Source organism: Falco peregrinus, chromosome 1, assembly GCF_023634155.1.
Source record: "Falco peregrinus isolate bFalPer1 chromosome 1, bFalPer1.pri, whole genome shotgun sequence".
NCBI classification, from domain to species: domain Eukaryota; kingdom Metazoa; phylum Chordata; class Aves; order Falconiformes; family Falconidae; genus Falco; species Falco peregrinus.
Window position 1 is genome coordinate 29,769,705 of NC_073721.1, and position 18,175 is coordinate 29,787,879.

The 18,175-nt window shown below is 55.3% G+C and overlaps 1 long non-coding RNA gene across 1 annotated transcript; it reads right to left on the reverse strand.

Annotated features, from left to right (window-relative positions):
• Window positions 1–3,892: 3,892 nt before the first annotated feature.
• On the reverse strand, window positions 3,893–8,309 carry LOC129785137 (uncharacterized). The gene is made up of 2 exons (XR_008748758.1): window positions 7,360–8,309; window positions 3,893–4,779 (listed from the first exon to the last, which is right to left on the reverse strand). It is a non-coding gene; the product is annotated as an uncharacterized LOC129785137 (long non-coding RNA).
• Between the last annotated feature and the right edge of the window lie 9,866 nt (window positions 8,310–18,175).

Genomic DNA, 18,175 nt, shown 5'->3' on the forward strand with positions numbered 1-18,175 from the left:
CGAGGAGGGGAGAGAGCCAGAGATGGGGGAAGATTAATTGGAGAAGACTTTGGCACTGAACGGCTCCAAAATCTGCCAGTGAGAGCTGAGCAGGAGCATCTTGGCACCAGGATGCAGCCCTCTTGCCTGCAGCCCTGCAAGCTGGTGGGGTCAGCACAGCCGGCAGAGGATACAGGTGTTTGTCGGCAGGTCCAGGGGAAGGAGCCACAGCATCAATCAGAGCTCCGCAGGATGGCAGGGATGGGGCCATAGGGACAGGAGATGGGGGAATGGCTGCAGCCATGTGCTCTGACCAGAGGTGAGAGGACATCTGCCCAGCATGGGGATGAGAGCAGTCCCTACGCCTCTGCTCCGCTCTGTGGGGGACATGAGGGAGGATGGGGACACCCCTGGGGCACACCAGCCATCAAAAGAAGGCTCTGGGAAGCCCTGCATCCCCTTCAGAAAGAGAGGGATGCAAAGGACGGGTGCTGGCACTGAGCACCAGCAATCCTTCCCCAACCTCTGCCTCCTTTGGGGACCCACCCCAAGCAACCCAAAGGCAAGTGCCCTCCTCAGCACTTGGCACAGCCCTTCCACACGTTTGTGCTGGATGCAGAGATATGAGAGCTGGCTGCAAGCTGCAGCTGTGTTGGATGACCCAGCTCGCAGCAGGGCCATTGCAGCCTGACTGACAGCCCCTGAAGGGGGTGTGCAGGGAAACTGTGGGAGTGAAAGGATTTTGAAATGTTTGACCGGGAGACCTTGCTTGGAAAGCAACTTGCCTTGCAGGGATGCCAGCTCCCATCCCAGAACAGTTCTCAGAGACCCCTGGGCTGCCCACGCAGTTTGTTCCAGCCTGAAAGGACACACTTGAGCATCCTGGAAAGGCCACAGCGTTCCCAGCAGCCTGAGCCATGTGTCCTGCTTGTGTCATGCTGATGGCTTGCAGCTTTGGCACTTGGAAAGAACTACAGGGCTACTGCAAAAGTCCAGCCTGCCCGGATATGGGGCAGCACGGCTCTGAGATGAAGGGCTACTAGCCCAGGGGCTCAGAATGGGCTCTCAGCCCCTTGGCCAGCCAGGACGACCAGAAGGGCTGCAGTACAGGGAAGACTTGTGCCAGAGCCTTTTCATTAAACAAGCACTCGCATTTGGATGCAGTCCGTGACAGGGTTTAATCCATGGCCACCAACCACCAGGGCTAGGACCCTGCGGTGCTAGCTCCCAGTCCCCATGCATCTGGGTCATGCTTAGCACTCGGGTTCAAAGCGGGGACCAGTATAAGCTGGTTCACCTGGCCAGGTCCCCTCTCAGCTCCTGGAGGATGCCAGGTGGGTCACCATGTGTTTGGCCTGGCAAAAAAAAATCCACAACCAACAGCTTTTGGTGCCTGCTCGCAGTGACTTCTTCACAGAGACATTGCTCCTTGACTACATCCCCTGAGAAGGTGTCCCCAGCCAGAGAGGACTTAGCAGGGGACAGGTTTCCTCATACAAGGAGGTCCCACTGCCTCCTAGTTTCCTGGGTGGTTTGCCAATGATCCCATGGGGTACTGGGTGTCTCCCAGACATACTGCAGTGCTGGCTGATGGCTGAGCACCCCAAACTCCTGCTCTTTTTGTCATCTTTCCAGCTGGCCCAAGTTTTAGCTCCCTCCTGAAACAGCCCATTCCCAGGTCCCTGGGCTGGACTTGCCCCTGGCTTTCACCTGCAAGTCTCCTTCTCTCTGTGGAGCTGATTCAAGACTCTTTAGACTCCCAGCCCTGAGCCTGTAGGACCTGCCCTGTCCACCTCCAAGACTGGACTAGACAAAGTCTCTGCACAGCACCTGACCAGCACAGGGGTCTCCAGCCCATAGAGGTAGAGACCTCTTCTGCTGCCTGCCAGGTTGTCACTCCCAAGGCTCATAGAAAAGAGGAAGCTTCCCACTCTCATCACTTCTAATCTGCTTTGTTTGCACCCCATTCCTGAGGAAGACCTCCAAAGAGAGCTCTTGGCCTTTATCTATGGGCTCTGCAGACTTGGCTCCAAGAAGCTCCAGTTTGCAGCTGACCCAGTGCAGCTCAGTGGTCCTGTGACCCTCTGGGGACACATGGGCACCATGTCTGCCTGGGAGGGTGTCCTGGGCATCACAAGCCTGGGGCCAGTCCCAGCCCAGGGGCTGGCCAGGAAGCGTACCACCACAGCCAAGGATCTGGGGAAAGGATGAAATCCAGCCTGAATCTTTCCAGTATCAAGCAGAAAATCCAGTGTTGTCCCTTGGAAAACTGAACCGAAAGGCTTCTAACTTCATGGCGAAGGGCTTCCCCTTTGCACGTGGAGGTGGCAGGCACATGAGGGGGAGAACGATGCTTCACTTGGATGGGGCTATTGCTGCTGGGAACAGAGGAGAAAGTAAAGCACTGCTGCCCCCCGCCTTCCCCCAGCCCTTCCAAAATAAACAGGCCTGGAAAATAATAGTCAATGTGAAAGGAATTAAAAAGGCTTCTGCGTGTGTGCGTGTGTATGTGTGTGTGAGTCCTGCCAGGTTAATACTGCTGCCTATTCGCCTGACAGCTCCAAGATTGATTACCCGCCTCAGCGCTCTTTATAACTTGATCAGTCGAATTAATCTCTGGCTGCGGGCCCATCTGATGCCAGGCATCACAAATTTAATTTGGAGGTGTACGGGATCTTTTATTCCTCCCTCCCTCCGCCCCCCACATCCCTGTCCCTTTCTTCTCAGCTCACCAGCACGCACGATGCTCCTGCCACCGTAGGGATGACCTGGGCTGTCAAAGCTTCCTTGGGGCTGCAGGGAATAACATCATCAGGTAAACCCCTGTTACACACAGCAAAAAAAAAAAAGGGAAAAAAAAAAAGCCAAACAAACAGAGGCCAAAGCAGACACTAAGTAAGACGTATTAATGTACTAAAGACTTAATGAAGTTTGGGGGGGGGTGGTGGGGATGGAGGGGAAAGTGCTTACTTTATTAGTTTATGGCCGATTAATGGGAACGGTCATTACAATGATGGAGATGGATTGCTCCCATCAAACACAACCACCAGCCCCTTTTGGAAGGTAGAGGGGTGCTGGTGTTAGCGCCTTGCTACTCGGCCGGGGTTTGGGAAGTGGGGTGCTGGGGAGGGAGGGCAGATGGGCTTAGGGTGGGCAGGGGCCTGCGAGGATGCCGGGGGGTGTGGTGGGGTTGAGAGATGCCATTAGCTGGAGTCTGAGTGAATGAGGGGTTCAGGTGATGGGACTGAGGGGTCAATGCTTTGGAGAAGGAATCCTGCAAAGGAGAGGAAAGAAAAGAGGGAAAGTGAGGAGGCAAAGGAGATCCCATGCCAGCAGGCAGCCTGGAGATGATTTCAGGGCCTCAAAGGTGTGTTCAGCATCCAGGTCCAGAAGGACAGCGTCTCAGATGCATTAGTATCCAGCTCCCAACCAAGAAGAGCACAGGATGGATGGACTGGCCAGGAGCTCAGGAGCTCAGCTCCATGGGTGGTAAGTGGCTCCCACCCCCTGCCCCTCTTGGGCTCTGCACTGGGACCCCCAGGCGGGGCCTGAAGGACCAAGCCTTGGCCAGGATGTGAAAGTCATTTTGGTTCACTCCAGAACATGGTTAAATACCTGCTCACAGCCCAGGTGCCCCATGTCAATGACCCGGGGGTCCCCAGATACCTCATGATAATCAGAATTATCCAATAACTCTCCAGCCACTAATTGGTAGTTACCCTTCAGCTCCCTGGGGCAGGGCAGTAATTTTCATCCCTCTGAGCCATGCTACGAGGGCCATTTACCAGAGCTGGGGGAATAAATGCAGCAGGGAAATACACTTGCATCCACTCAACAGCCTTTGATTCCTCCTGTCCAGTGTTTGCAAGCCCTTTCATTCACCTCACACCAAAATTTACACCAACCATGGAGAGTAATTTACTTTTTTGCCTTTAATAGCCAGAATATTTGTACTGAAGACAGGAGTTAGGAGACAGGAGGAACATCTTGCATGCTTGTGCAAACTTTGCTGTTTGTCTGGAAAGCTAAGGTCTGTTGGGCTTTACATATGGGGGAAAGGGACAGAGGGAGACATATCCCTTGCCTTTTTCTTGGATGCCATGGTCCCAGGGCACAGCTAGGATCTGCTCTGGCAGCCTTCTGACCCGTCTGCCCAGGCAGCGGGTGGCAGAGGTGGAAGTGCATCTGCCAAACCCTTGGAAGAAGCCAACATGCACCCAAAGCAGCTGCCTTCCCTGTGGCTGTTCCAGCTGATGTTATACCCAGGTCCTGCCCAGCCTGGGGCACTGGCCACCCCTTCACTCACTCCCTGTAGCTCTGCTCTCACAGACCGTGGCCTTTCTCAGTAGGGTTGGGACCAGTTTGCTGAACACGGTGGTTTGTGGGCTCGCAGAGCAGTGGAAGATCAGCTTTGCCCTGTAAGCTTACCATACAACTAACCCTCAGGAGCAATGCAAGAGTCTGATGAAGCAGAGCGGGGCCACATGTTTCCATCCCTTCAGGTCCTCTCCCAGCACAGCAGCTCTCCCTCCACATGCTTCAGCCAGTTTCCCACCTGATTGCTGGACAAGCCTAAGATGACTTGATCTCTGGAGCTTGGTGGAGCAAGCCTAGCTTGCCATTTGGTGTTGTGAAGGGTTTGGGATCATCCAGCAGCTCACTCGCCATCTCCACCGGTGGTCAGGCTCAGCGGCGAAGGAAGGGCTTGCGGCTGCACACTGGCATCGAGCAGTGCTGCTGCTCTCCAGCATCCACACAGACTCACAGTCTTTCATCATTCCCGAGTGATGAATAACCACCCTAATGAATGGAGGGAAATTGGATTAGTGCTGAACACCCATGTGCTTAAACTGTGCCTGATTAAACCCCCATCTGTGCAGGGAAGGCAGAGTCTTGCTGCTGCTCAAAAGCCAGGGAGCTGGCAGCACTTGTGCACGGCCTCATCTGCAGCCTGTTGGGACATTTCAGGTGTTCAGGAGCATTTTCCCCCTCTACCACTGGCAAACTACCCCTTGAAGGCTGAGCTGGAAAGTTTGGGGCTGGTTTTCCTCTATCTGCTGACCTGTTCCCAATGGATACTTTTGCAGCTAGAAGAGGGAAGCTGTACAGTACTTTAAGTCATCTCTGGGCTTGTTACCAGGTCCCTGCTTCAGCTGGGAAAAATCAGCCTCATCCTCCGTGCCTCAGTTTCCCAATTTCCAATAGATATGAGCAACAGCTTCTTACATGCAGAAGCTGTGTTTTCTTTAAAGCGCAGACTGCCTCCACTAGGAATTTGCCCCAGATTCTGGCCTGTGCAGAAGCCACCTCTGCCTTTCTTGATGGCTTTTCAAAGACTCCTTAGAAACAGCCTGGGGATACCTATGGGGCTGACAGTTCATAAGACGTGGGTGCTGGGTAGAGTAAGAAACCTGCCAGGACTGAGGCTGCAACAAGAAAATTCAAGGCTAGGAGAGATGCCAGAATCCTCTGCAGTTGCCTCTGAAATTACCCAGGGCAGGTTGTATCAGCCTGCCTCCAAACATGACCAGCTGCAACTTGGGTTTGCTCAAAGCATCTCTATGACAAAAATAGGTGGAAAAGGATCCCAATTTACTCTGCAGACAACAGGACCAGGCTAAGCCACCTCTGATTTTAGTGGATGAGCTTATTTCAGCCCCCCTCACTGCTAAAATAACTGAAAACCAAAATTAATGTTATTTAAAAATATTTTTCTCTTGGTTTGAACTTGGGTCCAGATTCATGTTCTCTCTTAGTTTCATGAGCTAGTCCTTCAGCACCTGGTGATTCCTCCTTACAAGGTGACCAGGGGCACTCATGCTTATTTTGGTAAGCTCAATCCACTAGACCCTACAAGGTGTTTCCTCTGGGCCTGAATATCCCACCGTGGCTCTTCCGTGTGCCAGCTCCAGTGGCACCTCCATCCTCCCACCCAAGAAATGGCGGTGACCTACCGACCCTCCATGCTGGGGAGCTCACAGCCCTTGGATGGCTGCCCCTTGCTGCAGATCTTGGAGACAGCAGAGGAACCTGATGCTGGGCTCCTGCCCACTCACAGTCCTGGTTACTTGGGATCATTTTTGGTGAGGAACAGCTGCTGCAACCCATCTCATGGACAAACACAACATGCCAGTGCTATCCCAAAGATGCATCCCAAGAAGTCCTTTCTGCTCCACTCCCCAGACACAGGACCTTCCATGTCCAAGGTGCTGCAAGATGCTGCAGAACAGCGTATCCCACACCAGGATCTGGCCCTACACCTGGTATCCAGCTCTGGCCAGTGCTGTCCTATCCTCCACACTCCCACATGGAGGACCAGGAGTCTGATACACCACCAGCCTGCCTATGAGCCACTTTCCATCAACACAACCCAGGGTTTGGCTGCCAAGTGCTTTTGGCATTGATTTTCTCTCACGCTTGTATGAGATGAGGTTGCAACATCTGCTGAATGGGCATTGGCATGTAATGAAATGCAGTCGCTGTTCTGATTGACAGCACAGCAATCCTGCAGAAGAACCAAAGAGTGGACAACCAAGCTAGACACCAGCCCGTGGACAGCTTTTCATGATTTCCATGCAGGGTCAGGCTGTATTTGTCCCTGGGCTCCACTGGGTTCACAAAAACAACTGTTGTCTTTGCATCTCATGGAGCTTGGCCATTAAAGTAGCTTTAATTGCTGAGCTCCTTTGCTACCAGGACCCGAGCAGACAGGTGCATAGCTAACTTTGTCAGCCGTGCAGTGTCACTGCTGTCCCAGCCTTGCTGGGAGGTGGCTGTTGGGCCACCCCACTCCAAGGGTGCCAGCACAGGGACCCACAGGCACCCAGGCAAGGGTCTGCAGCGAGCCAGGGGGACGTTCAGCACCATCCCTTACCAAGATGGCATTATGGTCCAGCACAGCATCACAAGGGAGCCCAAAAGCTCCCAGCCTCTCTACTCACTTCATCTCCCCATTGAGAAAACTTTGCAGTCTAGGACAAGGCTGCCACCAAAGATCTGTTGCAAGTAATGGGAGCTCAGGCTCCTTGACACCTGGGGTCCTGCCCTAGACCTCAGGCACATCCTGGCAGCTCACTCTGGGGCTGGGACTACCCATCCCAGACCACCCTGCCATCTCTGTTCTTGCATGCCTGTATTCTACCCACACCACAAAAAACTTCGACCCCTAAATCTAACACACACACACCACTCCAAAAAGCACGCCATGAAACCCTTGACCCAATCTGTCTGCAAACACCTTCAAACAAGCTTTGCCCCCCAGCTCCCCAGATGAGGGTGGTAGGCAGCCCCTGCTAATGCACCCATCAAGGAAGGGCAGCAGGTGCCAGTGGCTCTTCAACCATAATGAAAGTCTTAGGTATCCCAGCTCGGCCAAATCACCTCCTACAGACGCAGCACGGCACTGGAGTAGCAATAAAAGTGTCAGGGACATCTCTTCGTGCATCACCAGACTGCAGCATTTCAGGATCGGCCTGCGCAGAGGTTAATTATTGCTTCCTTCTCTTCCCCTCTCGCTCCCATTTTAAGATGGATCTGACTGTCAGGAGGGGTGACAGATGAAGACAAAGCACAGGTACGGCTCCCATGAACTCCACGCCTGCCTGTATCATCCTAGAGCAGCTGGGAGTGCATGGAGCAGAGCTGGGGGGAGGCAGAGGAGGGGGCGAGGAGAGGGGAGAGTCGAGCAAGCAACAACTCTACCAGTGCTGCTGTGGGGGACGTGGGGTTGCTGGACCAGGAGAAGAGAAATTACAGCTTCTTTCAGCCCACTCTTATGGGAGGACTGTTTTTTTCCTTCTTGCCTCTTCATGCAGCTTCAAGGCTTCACGTAAGATTGGCAGAGATCTTTTCCCAAACATCAAGGAGAGCATGAGAAAGAGCACATGGTTGGATGCCTTCTGCTCCATGGAGCTCCCATCACTGCAAGCACAAACACATGTTTGAGCATCTCTCCCTCGAGATTTACTGGAAGAAAATCTGGGATCAGGGTCCCAGCTCTGCTACCATCACAAGTCTCTGAAGTCCCATTCCATAAAGCAGCCTCTGGCTGGATCAACATTCAAGTCTTTTGGGTGGAAGAAGGTTTGGAGGTGCTATTATGAGCAGTCCCCAGCAGACAGACAGCACTGAGCATCCCTCCTCCACACGCAGTGACAAGTGACTTGTCCTTCACTTTCCTCCCTGGCCAGTGGCTTTAGTGCTAACGTAATCATTGCCATTAAAAACTGGCTTCAACTGCTGGAGCTGAGATGACCATGATCTTTCTCTTTGTTTCCCAGGACACATATCTTTTCCCAGAGAAGCTTTCAGATTTGCTGGCCTGTTTTTCACCTTTGCCCTCCCAGTGAACAGACCCACTGCCCAGGAGGCACCCAGCCCCGTTGTCCCAACAGGGACAGGACACAGCTGCCTTCAAAGTAGCTTCTCTCCATTTTTCAGCCAGATGTGGAAAATCAGTTCCTATGCAGCAGACAGGAGCATATTGGGCTCTCCCAGGAAAAGCCAGCTGCTTTGCCTCTCAGGCAGTTTTTTAGTAGTTAAGGGATGCTGTGACAGGGGAGCACGTGCCCTGCTGTTGCTGGTTTTCCCCACTGCCCCCCCACAGGAATTCCCCAGGCAATGGGAGTAGAGGGTGACCTTTTCTGCTCCAGGAGGGTTTGGAGGGGTTCATCAGGAAGGTTGGTTCATGCCCCTTCCCCTGGTGCTCCCTGAAATCTGGCTTAGCTCTCACTCGTGTGGAGGGGCTGCCAAAGCAGCTCTCAGCATCTGACTTCAGGTGGGCTGCAGGCTGGGAACCAGAAGCCTAGGAGATGTGCTGGCTCCTCAGGGCAGAGCAGCACCCAGGTGTCCATCTCCTGCCTTCCCCTTGCTCATGAGCACAGACACTGCAGCTGATTCAGAGTGGTAGAGCCACCCCCAGGTGCCCAGGATGGGAAATTACCCCCCATTCCCATTCCCAAAGAGGTCTGGATTTTATCCCATGCCATGAGCTGAGGGATGAGAAATGCCAACATTGGCAGTTTTTATCCCTGTGGAAAGGTTTTCATGGATGACCCTAATGGGAAGGTGTGCCTCAAGCCATTCCCAAACGGTGCCTTTCCAGGCTTTCCGGCCATTTCAGTCCCGTTTGATGCCATTTAGCTGCAGTTGCTGAAGGAAACATCACTTCAAATTAAACCAAGGGGGAGCACTTCAGCTGGACAACTTTGAAGTAGGACGTTTTGATAAAAGCCTGCATTTCCTTCCCCTCTTGATCTTTTTTCCTTTCCCCTCTTCATATGGTGAGCTTTGGCATGGCTGCTCCTGCACAGCCAAGGGAAAGGCTGCGACTCCCCCCTGCAGCAGCATCTCCCCTCACTCAGCCAAACAGCCTTTGGCCCAGGATGATGTGCTCGGTACCAGCAGCTGAACCCAAATTCAATCCCTCCATATCACCCAGCAAATTTAATGCAAAGCCACTCAGAGGTTCTTTCTCCCTCCATGTGCACCCCAAACAGACCACCTGGGATGGTGCAGAGCCCAGAAGATATTTCAAAGGACTTAAATTCCGAGAGGAGAGGAGCAGCACAATGATCCTAATCCACTGCCAGCCTGCCCCACAGCTTAGACACTGAGATTGCCAAATTGCAGCCAGAGTAGGATGGCCTCTTCAGAGCCAGAAGTGCTCTTCCTCTTTTAAACCCTGAGAATAATTGAGAAGACACTTTTAAGCTGCCATTTAGTTACCCCCTGCCTTCCAGACAGCTCCCACAACCCCAGGAGGCTCCTATCTCCCCAGAGGCTTTCCCAAGTCCTTTCAAACCCCAGTGCTCAGCCCTGGGAAGGCTGGGCCATCAGTGCACTGAGCAAGCCAGGGCTCTGCCCATTTTCCCTAGCAAGCCCCCAGTGCTGTCCTTGGATGGAGGTTCATCTCCCAGCTCCTCCTCACCAACCCTCCTGGAGAGCAGCAGGAGCACCCAGGATGCAGGCAGCATGTGTGCCTGCCAGGGAGGACATATAAGGAAGGCTGAAGAGCTCAGAGCGCATCCCTCCCCGTGCGACAGCTAAACAAGCAGAGACAATTAAATGTGCCATTTGATGGCTGCCTGGCAGAGCCAGAGTCTCTCTCTCTTTTAATAAAAGGCCTCTTTCCTGAAGTCGCTCAGGCTGTGGTGAGGGCTGCAGCTTGTGAAGTGCGGGAGACCTTCACATTTAATTAAACAGCCCATCCAAGCCTGCCTCACGTCAGCAGAACTTGCTGTGCTGCCAGAGATGCCCTGGCACCTTACACTGCATCCCTCACTGGGTGAAGCACCCCTACTTGGGCTACTTGGACACCCCACCCCCCCCCCCGGCTTCCATCTGCACCCCCAGCACAGGCAGAGCTGAGCCCCAGCTGCATGACGCCACCCCAAACTGGGCTGCCATGCCCAGATATCAGTGCCCAGAGGGTACTTAAACCTTGCAGAGCCATCATCCCCTATGATGCGAGCTTAACTCCCAGAGGAGTTAAGACCCAGCAGCTCATTACATGCCTACTACAGAAATGAGGTTCCCCTGGAGGTCTCTAGGGTGTGAGACAGCCAGGGACAGGGGACCCCCTCAGTGGGTCTGGCCCCATGGTGGACCTTACTGCCCCTCCACATCTGCTATCTGCGGCTGCAGAGGCCACCCTGCAGCCAGGACACCATGGCCATGGCCTCCCCAAGCCCTGCACGCCATCAGCGCTGGCTTCCGCCTGTCGCCAGCTCTGGTCCTTGTCAGCCCAAGGAGGGGAAATGCCCTGCTCTTGCCCAGGGCAGATAAGAGAGATGGATAAGGGTGGGGGCAGAGGGGAGACCAGCATTTGGGTAGCTTGGCTGGCTTTTTTGGAAAGCATTCTCTTTGCCGAGACCTGCAACTTAACCCTTCCTTCCCCAAGGTCAGGGCAACCTGGTGGTGGGAGAGAGGACGACTCCTGAGGACACCATGCTAACATGCTCAGTGCTTTCGGCCCTCTCCCCATGTTAAAAGTGAGCCCTTAGGCAGGACAGGCAGCATCCTCCCTCCCAAAATACCTTCGGGGGAGCTGCCACTCCCACCCTGCAACCCCAGCAGCCCAGCGGCTGATGGCTTGTTACCTACAGACATGAAGGCTTCAGTCCACTGGCTGCAGCTGTACCTGCAGGACACACCGTACCTGCAGGACACACCACACCAGGGCTCCCCAAACCTCTTGGTCCCACTGACCCCAGCCAAGATGCAATAGCAGATTTTTTTTTTTTTTCCTGTTTTTTCCTCCCTACCTGAGCTCTCCTGGCGGGGAAGGACTGGCTCCAGTAGATGTCTCAGAGATGCTGAATGGCCACCCCAGCCCTCCACCACACACAGCAGCAAAGCAGGAATGGTAGATGGGAACAGGAGTTGTGAGTCTCCTAGTGCTTCTGCCTCTCCCCCCAGCTGTGGCTGGGAGAGGGAGGTTATTAAAGAGGAGGGCTCAGGCTGTGCTTGAGTGTGGCCATCCAGCCAGGTGATTTTTTGGGGTTCTCGCTAGTAGCCAAACGCTGCTGTCCCATGCTCCCTCCCATGTTTCCAAACCAGCTGAGCCCAGGCAGCTGGGGAAGCTGCTGATGGGTCTGAGCGCTCCCCAACCCATGAGGGCTCAGGGGCTGCTCTGCAGAGACCCCATCACTCACACTTTCAGGCCTGCCAAGCCAAAGGCACAGTAATTGCAAGCCAGATACCCCCCCACTTCCGAAACAGCGTGCTCCGGCAGGGACCAGGGGAAGGGGCTCCCATTTCCGCCTGCCTCTGGCTGTTATGGAGCAGAGAAGTGACAGAGAGCAGCGCCGGGGTGGGGTGGGGGCTGCGAGGAGAGACAGCAACCAGTGCTCAGATAAGGCAGGTCCCTGCTGAGCACCTCCTTGCCTCTGAGATAACGCACCCCAGGCACTCCCCGAAGGGTACCCGTGCTCTCTGCAGGCTGTGCCCTGGCACGGGTTATTTGCCACAGCCCCCCCGTGCAGAGGGGAAAGCCCAGCCCAAGGGGAGTGGTGCTGGGCACAGGGAGCGGACCCAGGACATCAGACTAGCATATGAGCAGAGGTATAATCAGGACCATCTCCACGCCGTCCCCACATGTTACCAAGGGCACGTCTTTCCCCCAGTTGACCATGGGTGAAGGTCAAAAAGCCACCTGTGTTGCAAGGAGACTCTACTCCATCTGGAGAGCTGCAGGGGACCTCCAGTTCTGCTTGGGCTGGTGCCACTCTTGACAACTTTGCACAATGATCGTCACCTCAAGGGGACAGGCAAGACACCATGCTCCTTCACCGGATCCAGGTTCAAGATCCCGTTTGCAGGCTCAGTAGTGGACACACGGAGTGACATCAGCAGCCCTTGGACTTTTAAAGCCAGAGGCAGCAGGGCTTTCAGCAAACACAGCTGAGAAAAAAAGCAGTATCAAGTTAAAACCTTTTACAGGCTCCACCAGGCAAAGGTGTTGGCAGAAGCCTGAGGGTGTTACTCAGCATCAATCCCAGCATGAACCCTCTGCTGTCAACACCAGCTAAAGAGCCCACGAAAGCTGCCCCACGCACAGCCCTGCCAACACTTCAGCCAAGCTGTAAGATGGAAGCTGCCTGTGTGGCTTTATCTGGCTGGAAAGCCCTTCTTAAGATAGGAGGCCACTCACTCTGCTTGAAGCAGCTGCAGGTGCCCTGGAGACTCTGGCTCGGCCCCAGGCTGTCACTTGGCTGGACTGGGACAAAGCCTGCCATCTCCTACAACCTCGGTGAGGAAGGGACTCTTTGCTGTCTCATATAGGATGGGCAAAGCTTGCATCCAGGGAATTGCCTCTCCTTGAGGCCATTCCCCCAAGCCAGAGCACAGGCAGTCATACAAACCCCCGTTTCCCCAGAGAACCTGCACGGGCAGTCCCTGCACCACTTCTTACCTCTCTTCCAGCTGCTGTGCTAGTCTCTGCAGGACTATGTACTGGGGTTTGCCAGAACCCCTCCCAAACAGAAAGGGTGCAAGACCATGGAGTGGAGACAAAAAGGCCACATCCCTGGGGGAACTGTCAGGATTCAAGTGCCCAGGGAAGCCCACAGCGAGAAAGCAGTGCCCACTTCCTTCTAGGTGATAAACATGGGATGCTGCCACCTCCTTCACCCCTCATTTTTAGATTAGATATTAGGAAGAAATTCTTTACTGTGAGGATGGCGAGGCACTGGAACAGGTTGCCCAAAGAAGTTGTAGATGCTCCCTCCCTGGAGGTGTTCAAGGTCAGGTTGGATGGGGCTTTGGGCAGCCTGGTCTAGTGGAAGGTGTCCCTGCCCGTGGCAGGGGGCTTAGAACTAGGTGATCTTTAAGATGCTTTCCAACCCAAATTATTCTGTGGTTCTGTGACTCACCTACGCACAGAAGTGCCTCCAGAGGTAGCTGGACTAGCTACTTCACACCCAGCTCCATCCTTCAGCTCAGCCACCTCCCTGCAGAGCTCCTGCTTTTCACCAGCCCTGGAGCAGATCCGTGGCACAAAGGGATAGCCATGCAGCCCAGTAGGCAACACACAGGCTAGCTGCAAGTGCCAGCTACCAGCTCCTGTACCCCACACCTTGCAGCACCTCACCTTCACACAGCCATACAATACACATTCAGTGTAAGGCTCAGCTGCCCCTTCTGCCTGTTTTTAAAGGCAGCTCCAGCAGCGGCAAAGGTGGAGCAGCTGGGCAGGGCTGCCCATGTGAAGCTGAGTTAAGAAGGGGTGTGGGTGAGAAAGTCTGGGGCAAGAGGGACAAAACCTAAGCCATGATGCTAGGGCTAAAGCTGCCCTGGGTGGATGGGCAGCCGTAAGGGGCGTAGCATGCAGGGTGCAGGCATCATTTCATGCCTTACCCTTGTCCATGTATTAATTCCCATTTCCCCCTGGTCTGGCTCACATCTCCATGTCCTGCTCATGGTCCCTGCAGTCCCATTTGAGGGGGCACATAGCAAAGCAAACCGGCTCTGTGTGCCTCTGCAGTCAGCTTGGCCAGCCTCCCCCCACAGCTGGCACCCCGCCGCTTGCTGTGACTGATACAGGGATCCTGGTGCTTTTATTAAACTCTTTGCTTCCTGTTTTAAGCTTAATAATAAATTGCATGTCACATTATGGCTGTGTTTATTAAAACCCATTGGCGTGGGCTCTGCTCTGCAACAGCATTTGAATTATTGAAAGCAACCCCCCACGGAGACCTATTTGCTGCAAACACAGGAGGATTTATTTCCATTTTGTTTATCAGATGGCATAAGTGCTGGGTGGAGGTAGGGAAGTGGTCTTGCTCTTTTTATTTTCTCCCTGAGCCAGCACAGCAGGGCAAAGAGGTGCCATATAGGGGGCACAAGGGAAAATGTCACCTCCCACAGGATGGGGACAGGTTGGCAACAGAAGTCCTGTGTGTAGCTGGCTGATCTGCCCTGCTTGTCTCTCTGGCTCTGGTTGAGTTCCCCACACCTGATTGCTCTGTACCTCAGTTTACCCATTAGCATAGCAAGGTTACGGTGCTGCAAATCACATCCAGGCATGACCAGCACTCAGGCTGGCTGAGACCCCTGCCAGAAGCCTGGGAGATACCCACAGCACATGGGGATGGGCAGGGTGGCAACGAGGCGTTTTGACCCTTTTACAGCCTTGGGTTAAAGCGCACCCCCAAGGACAGCAACTGAACATCTCCAAGCTCTGCCCCATCCCAGCTGCGCTGGCCACAGCTGCCCAAAGCAGATGTCAAGAGGGTGCTCTGACTCCCGTCATCATCGTGGGGGACAGTTTATCACCCATGTCCCTTAGGTAGTATCGCCCCTCACAGCAAGGCAGAGCTGCTGCCGGGGGCAGGGGGAGGGCATGGGGCGGGCAGGGCTGGATGTAGGGGTCGGGGTGCTCCAGTGGTGCCTCTGCCGGCCCCCGGGCGCGGTGGCGCGGCTCGGCGCAGCCGGCGGCTCTGCCAGGTGGTGGCGCTGTTTAGCGGCTAATCCCGCCGGTGGCCCCGTCCGGACTCCGGGATGCAGGAGCAGACGTGCCTCCTGCCCGGGCCCAAGCTGGGGGCAGGTCCCGGCACCCCCGAGGGCACAGAGGGACAGGGACAGTGTGTTCTCGCTCCTGAATCATATTTACCTGCCAGACCTGGTGGGGTGTCCCCACAGACCACAAACCCCATGGCTTGGTGGCTGCTGCCACGCGAGCTCTGGGCAGCGCTGCGGGACTGGGGGGCAAGGATGAGGGAGGTGCTGGGGGTATTGGAGCGGCTGTTCGGGGAGCAGGGCAACCTGGTGTCATTTCTGGGTCAGCTGCCGACTGTCTCGGTGGTCTCCTGACCCATGGTGATCCCTGGAGTGGTCTGGGGACCTGGATGGTGCCCCCATACTTAAGGCTGGAGCAGTGACAAGTGCCGAGGTCCCTCCAACAGCCTGCAGCAGGGGCTGGGTGCAACACGAACTGCAAGCCTGGGGCAGAAAGCAGCTGTTTTAGAGGCTGGGGGGTCTGTTTTTCCTGAATAACCCCCCTTGCACCCAGTGCTGCGAGTACACAAGCAGCGTGGCCAAAATGCTTGATGGTGGCACAGCAGTGCCAGCCCTGTGCATCTCCTCCAGGGACTGGGGTCCAGTGGGTTTTTAACCACACAGTTTTGGCTCCATTAGCGTGTGTCTTCAAGGTGTTTCAGGTGCCAGCAGGATGAGCCCCCCTTTCTTTGCCCCCAGCCTGGCAGTGACCTCCAGTGCTGGGAGAGGCACCCGCACCCTGCTCACCCCAGGCAGCTGGGAGGTGCCAGGGCTGGTGCATGCCCAGGGCTGGTGGTGGCCACGGCAGCACTTCCCAATCCTGCTGACCCCATCCCTGACGTCAGCCCAACATCTGGGCTGAGCTGCTGCTCTGAGAGCAGGCAGCTGGGCTAGCAGAAGCCACTCAGCCCCCTCTGCTCCCACTGCCCCCAGAAAGCAACCACTCCAAAAATTGGGCAACAAAGGGATTTGGTGCTGAACGCCATCAGGGCATACTCTCTGTCCCACACTGACACCAGGTTTGGTTGGGTCCATGGGACCATCCAGGTGCCCAGAGCTGAGGAGAGCACCTGCAGAGCCCGGGGGGACTCCCTCCCCAGGGGCAGGGGCTCTGGGAAGCATCTGAGCAGCTGGCAGCAGAGCTGACCAAACACTTTTAGAGCCAACAAATAACCTCAATTAAGGTCTGTGGCAGTGACCGATTCCAGCTGTGCAGCGATATTGGCTCCTTTAATTTTTAAGCGGCCAGAAATGGCAAAACTGGGAGCTGGGGCAGGGGGACACCAGCCACCTCTGTGCCCTTGGAGCTACTCTGCTGTCCCTCATCTTGGGGGCAGTGGAGCTCCAATACTGGCTGAGCTGCCAGCCTGCAACTCAGACAACCCTCTCGCATAGTGGGATCTGAGAAAGCTAGGAGAGACATCCCCCAGTTTGGGTAATTTTAGCCAAGGGCTCTTGTTCAAGCTCCCCCCTCTCTCAGCCACCACGTCCCCGCTGCCCACCCTGCAGGGCAAGAGCCGGAGCTGACAGCTTTCCCTGCCAGGTACCTGTGGGATACCACAGTGACCAGGTGCGAGGCTGAGGGAGGCTAGGAGTGCCACCAAAATGTGGATGCCCACATGTGTCCGGGCAGGGCATCACATGCAAAGCACATGGAGAGCCATGGATGGGGTCTGACCCATCCGTCACCCCCCAGACAGCCCAGTGCTGCACCCACACCCTGTACGACCTGGATTCGTGTGTACATGGGCAGGGGGGGCAGGGGGAGCAGGGGGAGCGGGGCCTGGCCCTGGGGAGGGTTGGCATGGCAGCCCTGGCTGGGGGCCAGCCCCAGGCACCGGCGGGGAGCCCAGCCAGCCGCTCCTGCCTGCTGAAGCTCTGGGCGCTCTCGGGTTTCCCTGCAGCAGCCTCAGCCTGAGCATGGCCCAGTTCCACCAGCTGATTTGTGTGCAAAACGGGGAGGAGATCAGCATGGGTGAAAACGCCTTGGCTTCTCTGAAGGTGGGTTTTGCACCCAAAAAAAAGCAAAATAAAAGCCAAGGGCACGTTTCTGTCCCTGGTACCCTCCTGACCCCACCCTGTGACTCTGATGTAGCAGCCCCAGGAGGATGTTATTATATGGAAGGAGAAACTGAGGCACAGGTGGCTCTTGCATTTCCCCGGCCACAAAGGGCTTTGCTGCCAGAGAGGACAGGCAGCCCAGCAGACAGGCAGGCAGGGCAGCAGCACTGCTGGCTGTGCCCTGTCAAGCTGCAGCACAGGGGCTGGCCCAGCCTCACCGGCTGCAGGAATTTGGCTCTGCTGCCAACTCCAGACAAATCCCTTTTATTTGCTTGTTCAGGTTTCGATGCTGTAATTGCATCGCCTGAGCCAGCTCTCAAAATAAAGAGGAAGAAAAGAAAAAACAAGGGACGGAGAGCAGCATGGCACCCGAGCTGCCAGACTCATTGCATCCTGCCTGCTCCTGCCTGGGGTCTGGCTCCCTGCCGCAGCTCTGAGACCCCTGGAGCTGGGACCAAGTAACCAGGAGTGATTTGGTCCATGGAGAGGTTTTGAGTCCCAGAAGTCCTGTAAACACTGCTGGCTGGGGTGTGTGGGGTGGCAGAGCACCTCTTGAGTGTGAGCTTAGCCCTGGGATGCCCATGGGAAGGGGTCCTGCCAGCCCCCTCCAGGCACAGACAGCACAGCTCAGCTCTAGGCTTCCTTCCCACACTCACCCAAAATGATGGTTTGCTCTAAATCACCAGCTTTGGAAGGCAGGTGTTTGTTTGTTTTTCAAATGGAGCATTTCCAGTGGAAATGGGAGCCTCTCTGTCCTTCCCCAGCCAGGCACAGAGCTGCTCTGCCCCCTCCATGCTGGCAAAGCTGTGGTCACCTGGGTGATGACCACAGTGTCATGGGATACAGAACCCCAAGATGAAGATGGGCAGAAGTGGGATGAGATCCGAATTGATGGGGGTGCAATGAACCAGCTTGATGCACCCCCACTGCACAGGGGATAGTCTGCTGCGGACCCCCATCCTCACATGTGGTGAGATAGCCAGGACCTATGCCAAGACCAGCTGTGAGCACCAAGATGAGCAGGAGGGCTTCTCAACCCGAGAACCCCCACAATGGACAAGGTAGCATCCACAGCGTTTGCACCCTCCCTCACCCCCAGAATAATTCTTGTGGATGGAGGACAGCAGACTGGTCTGTG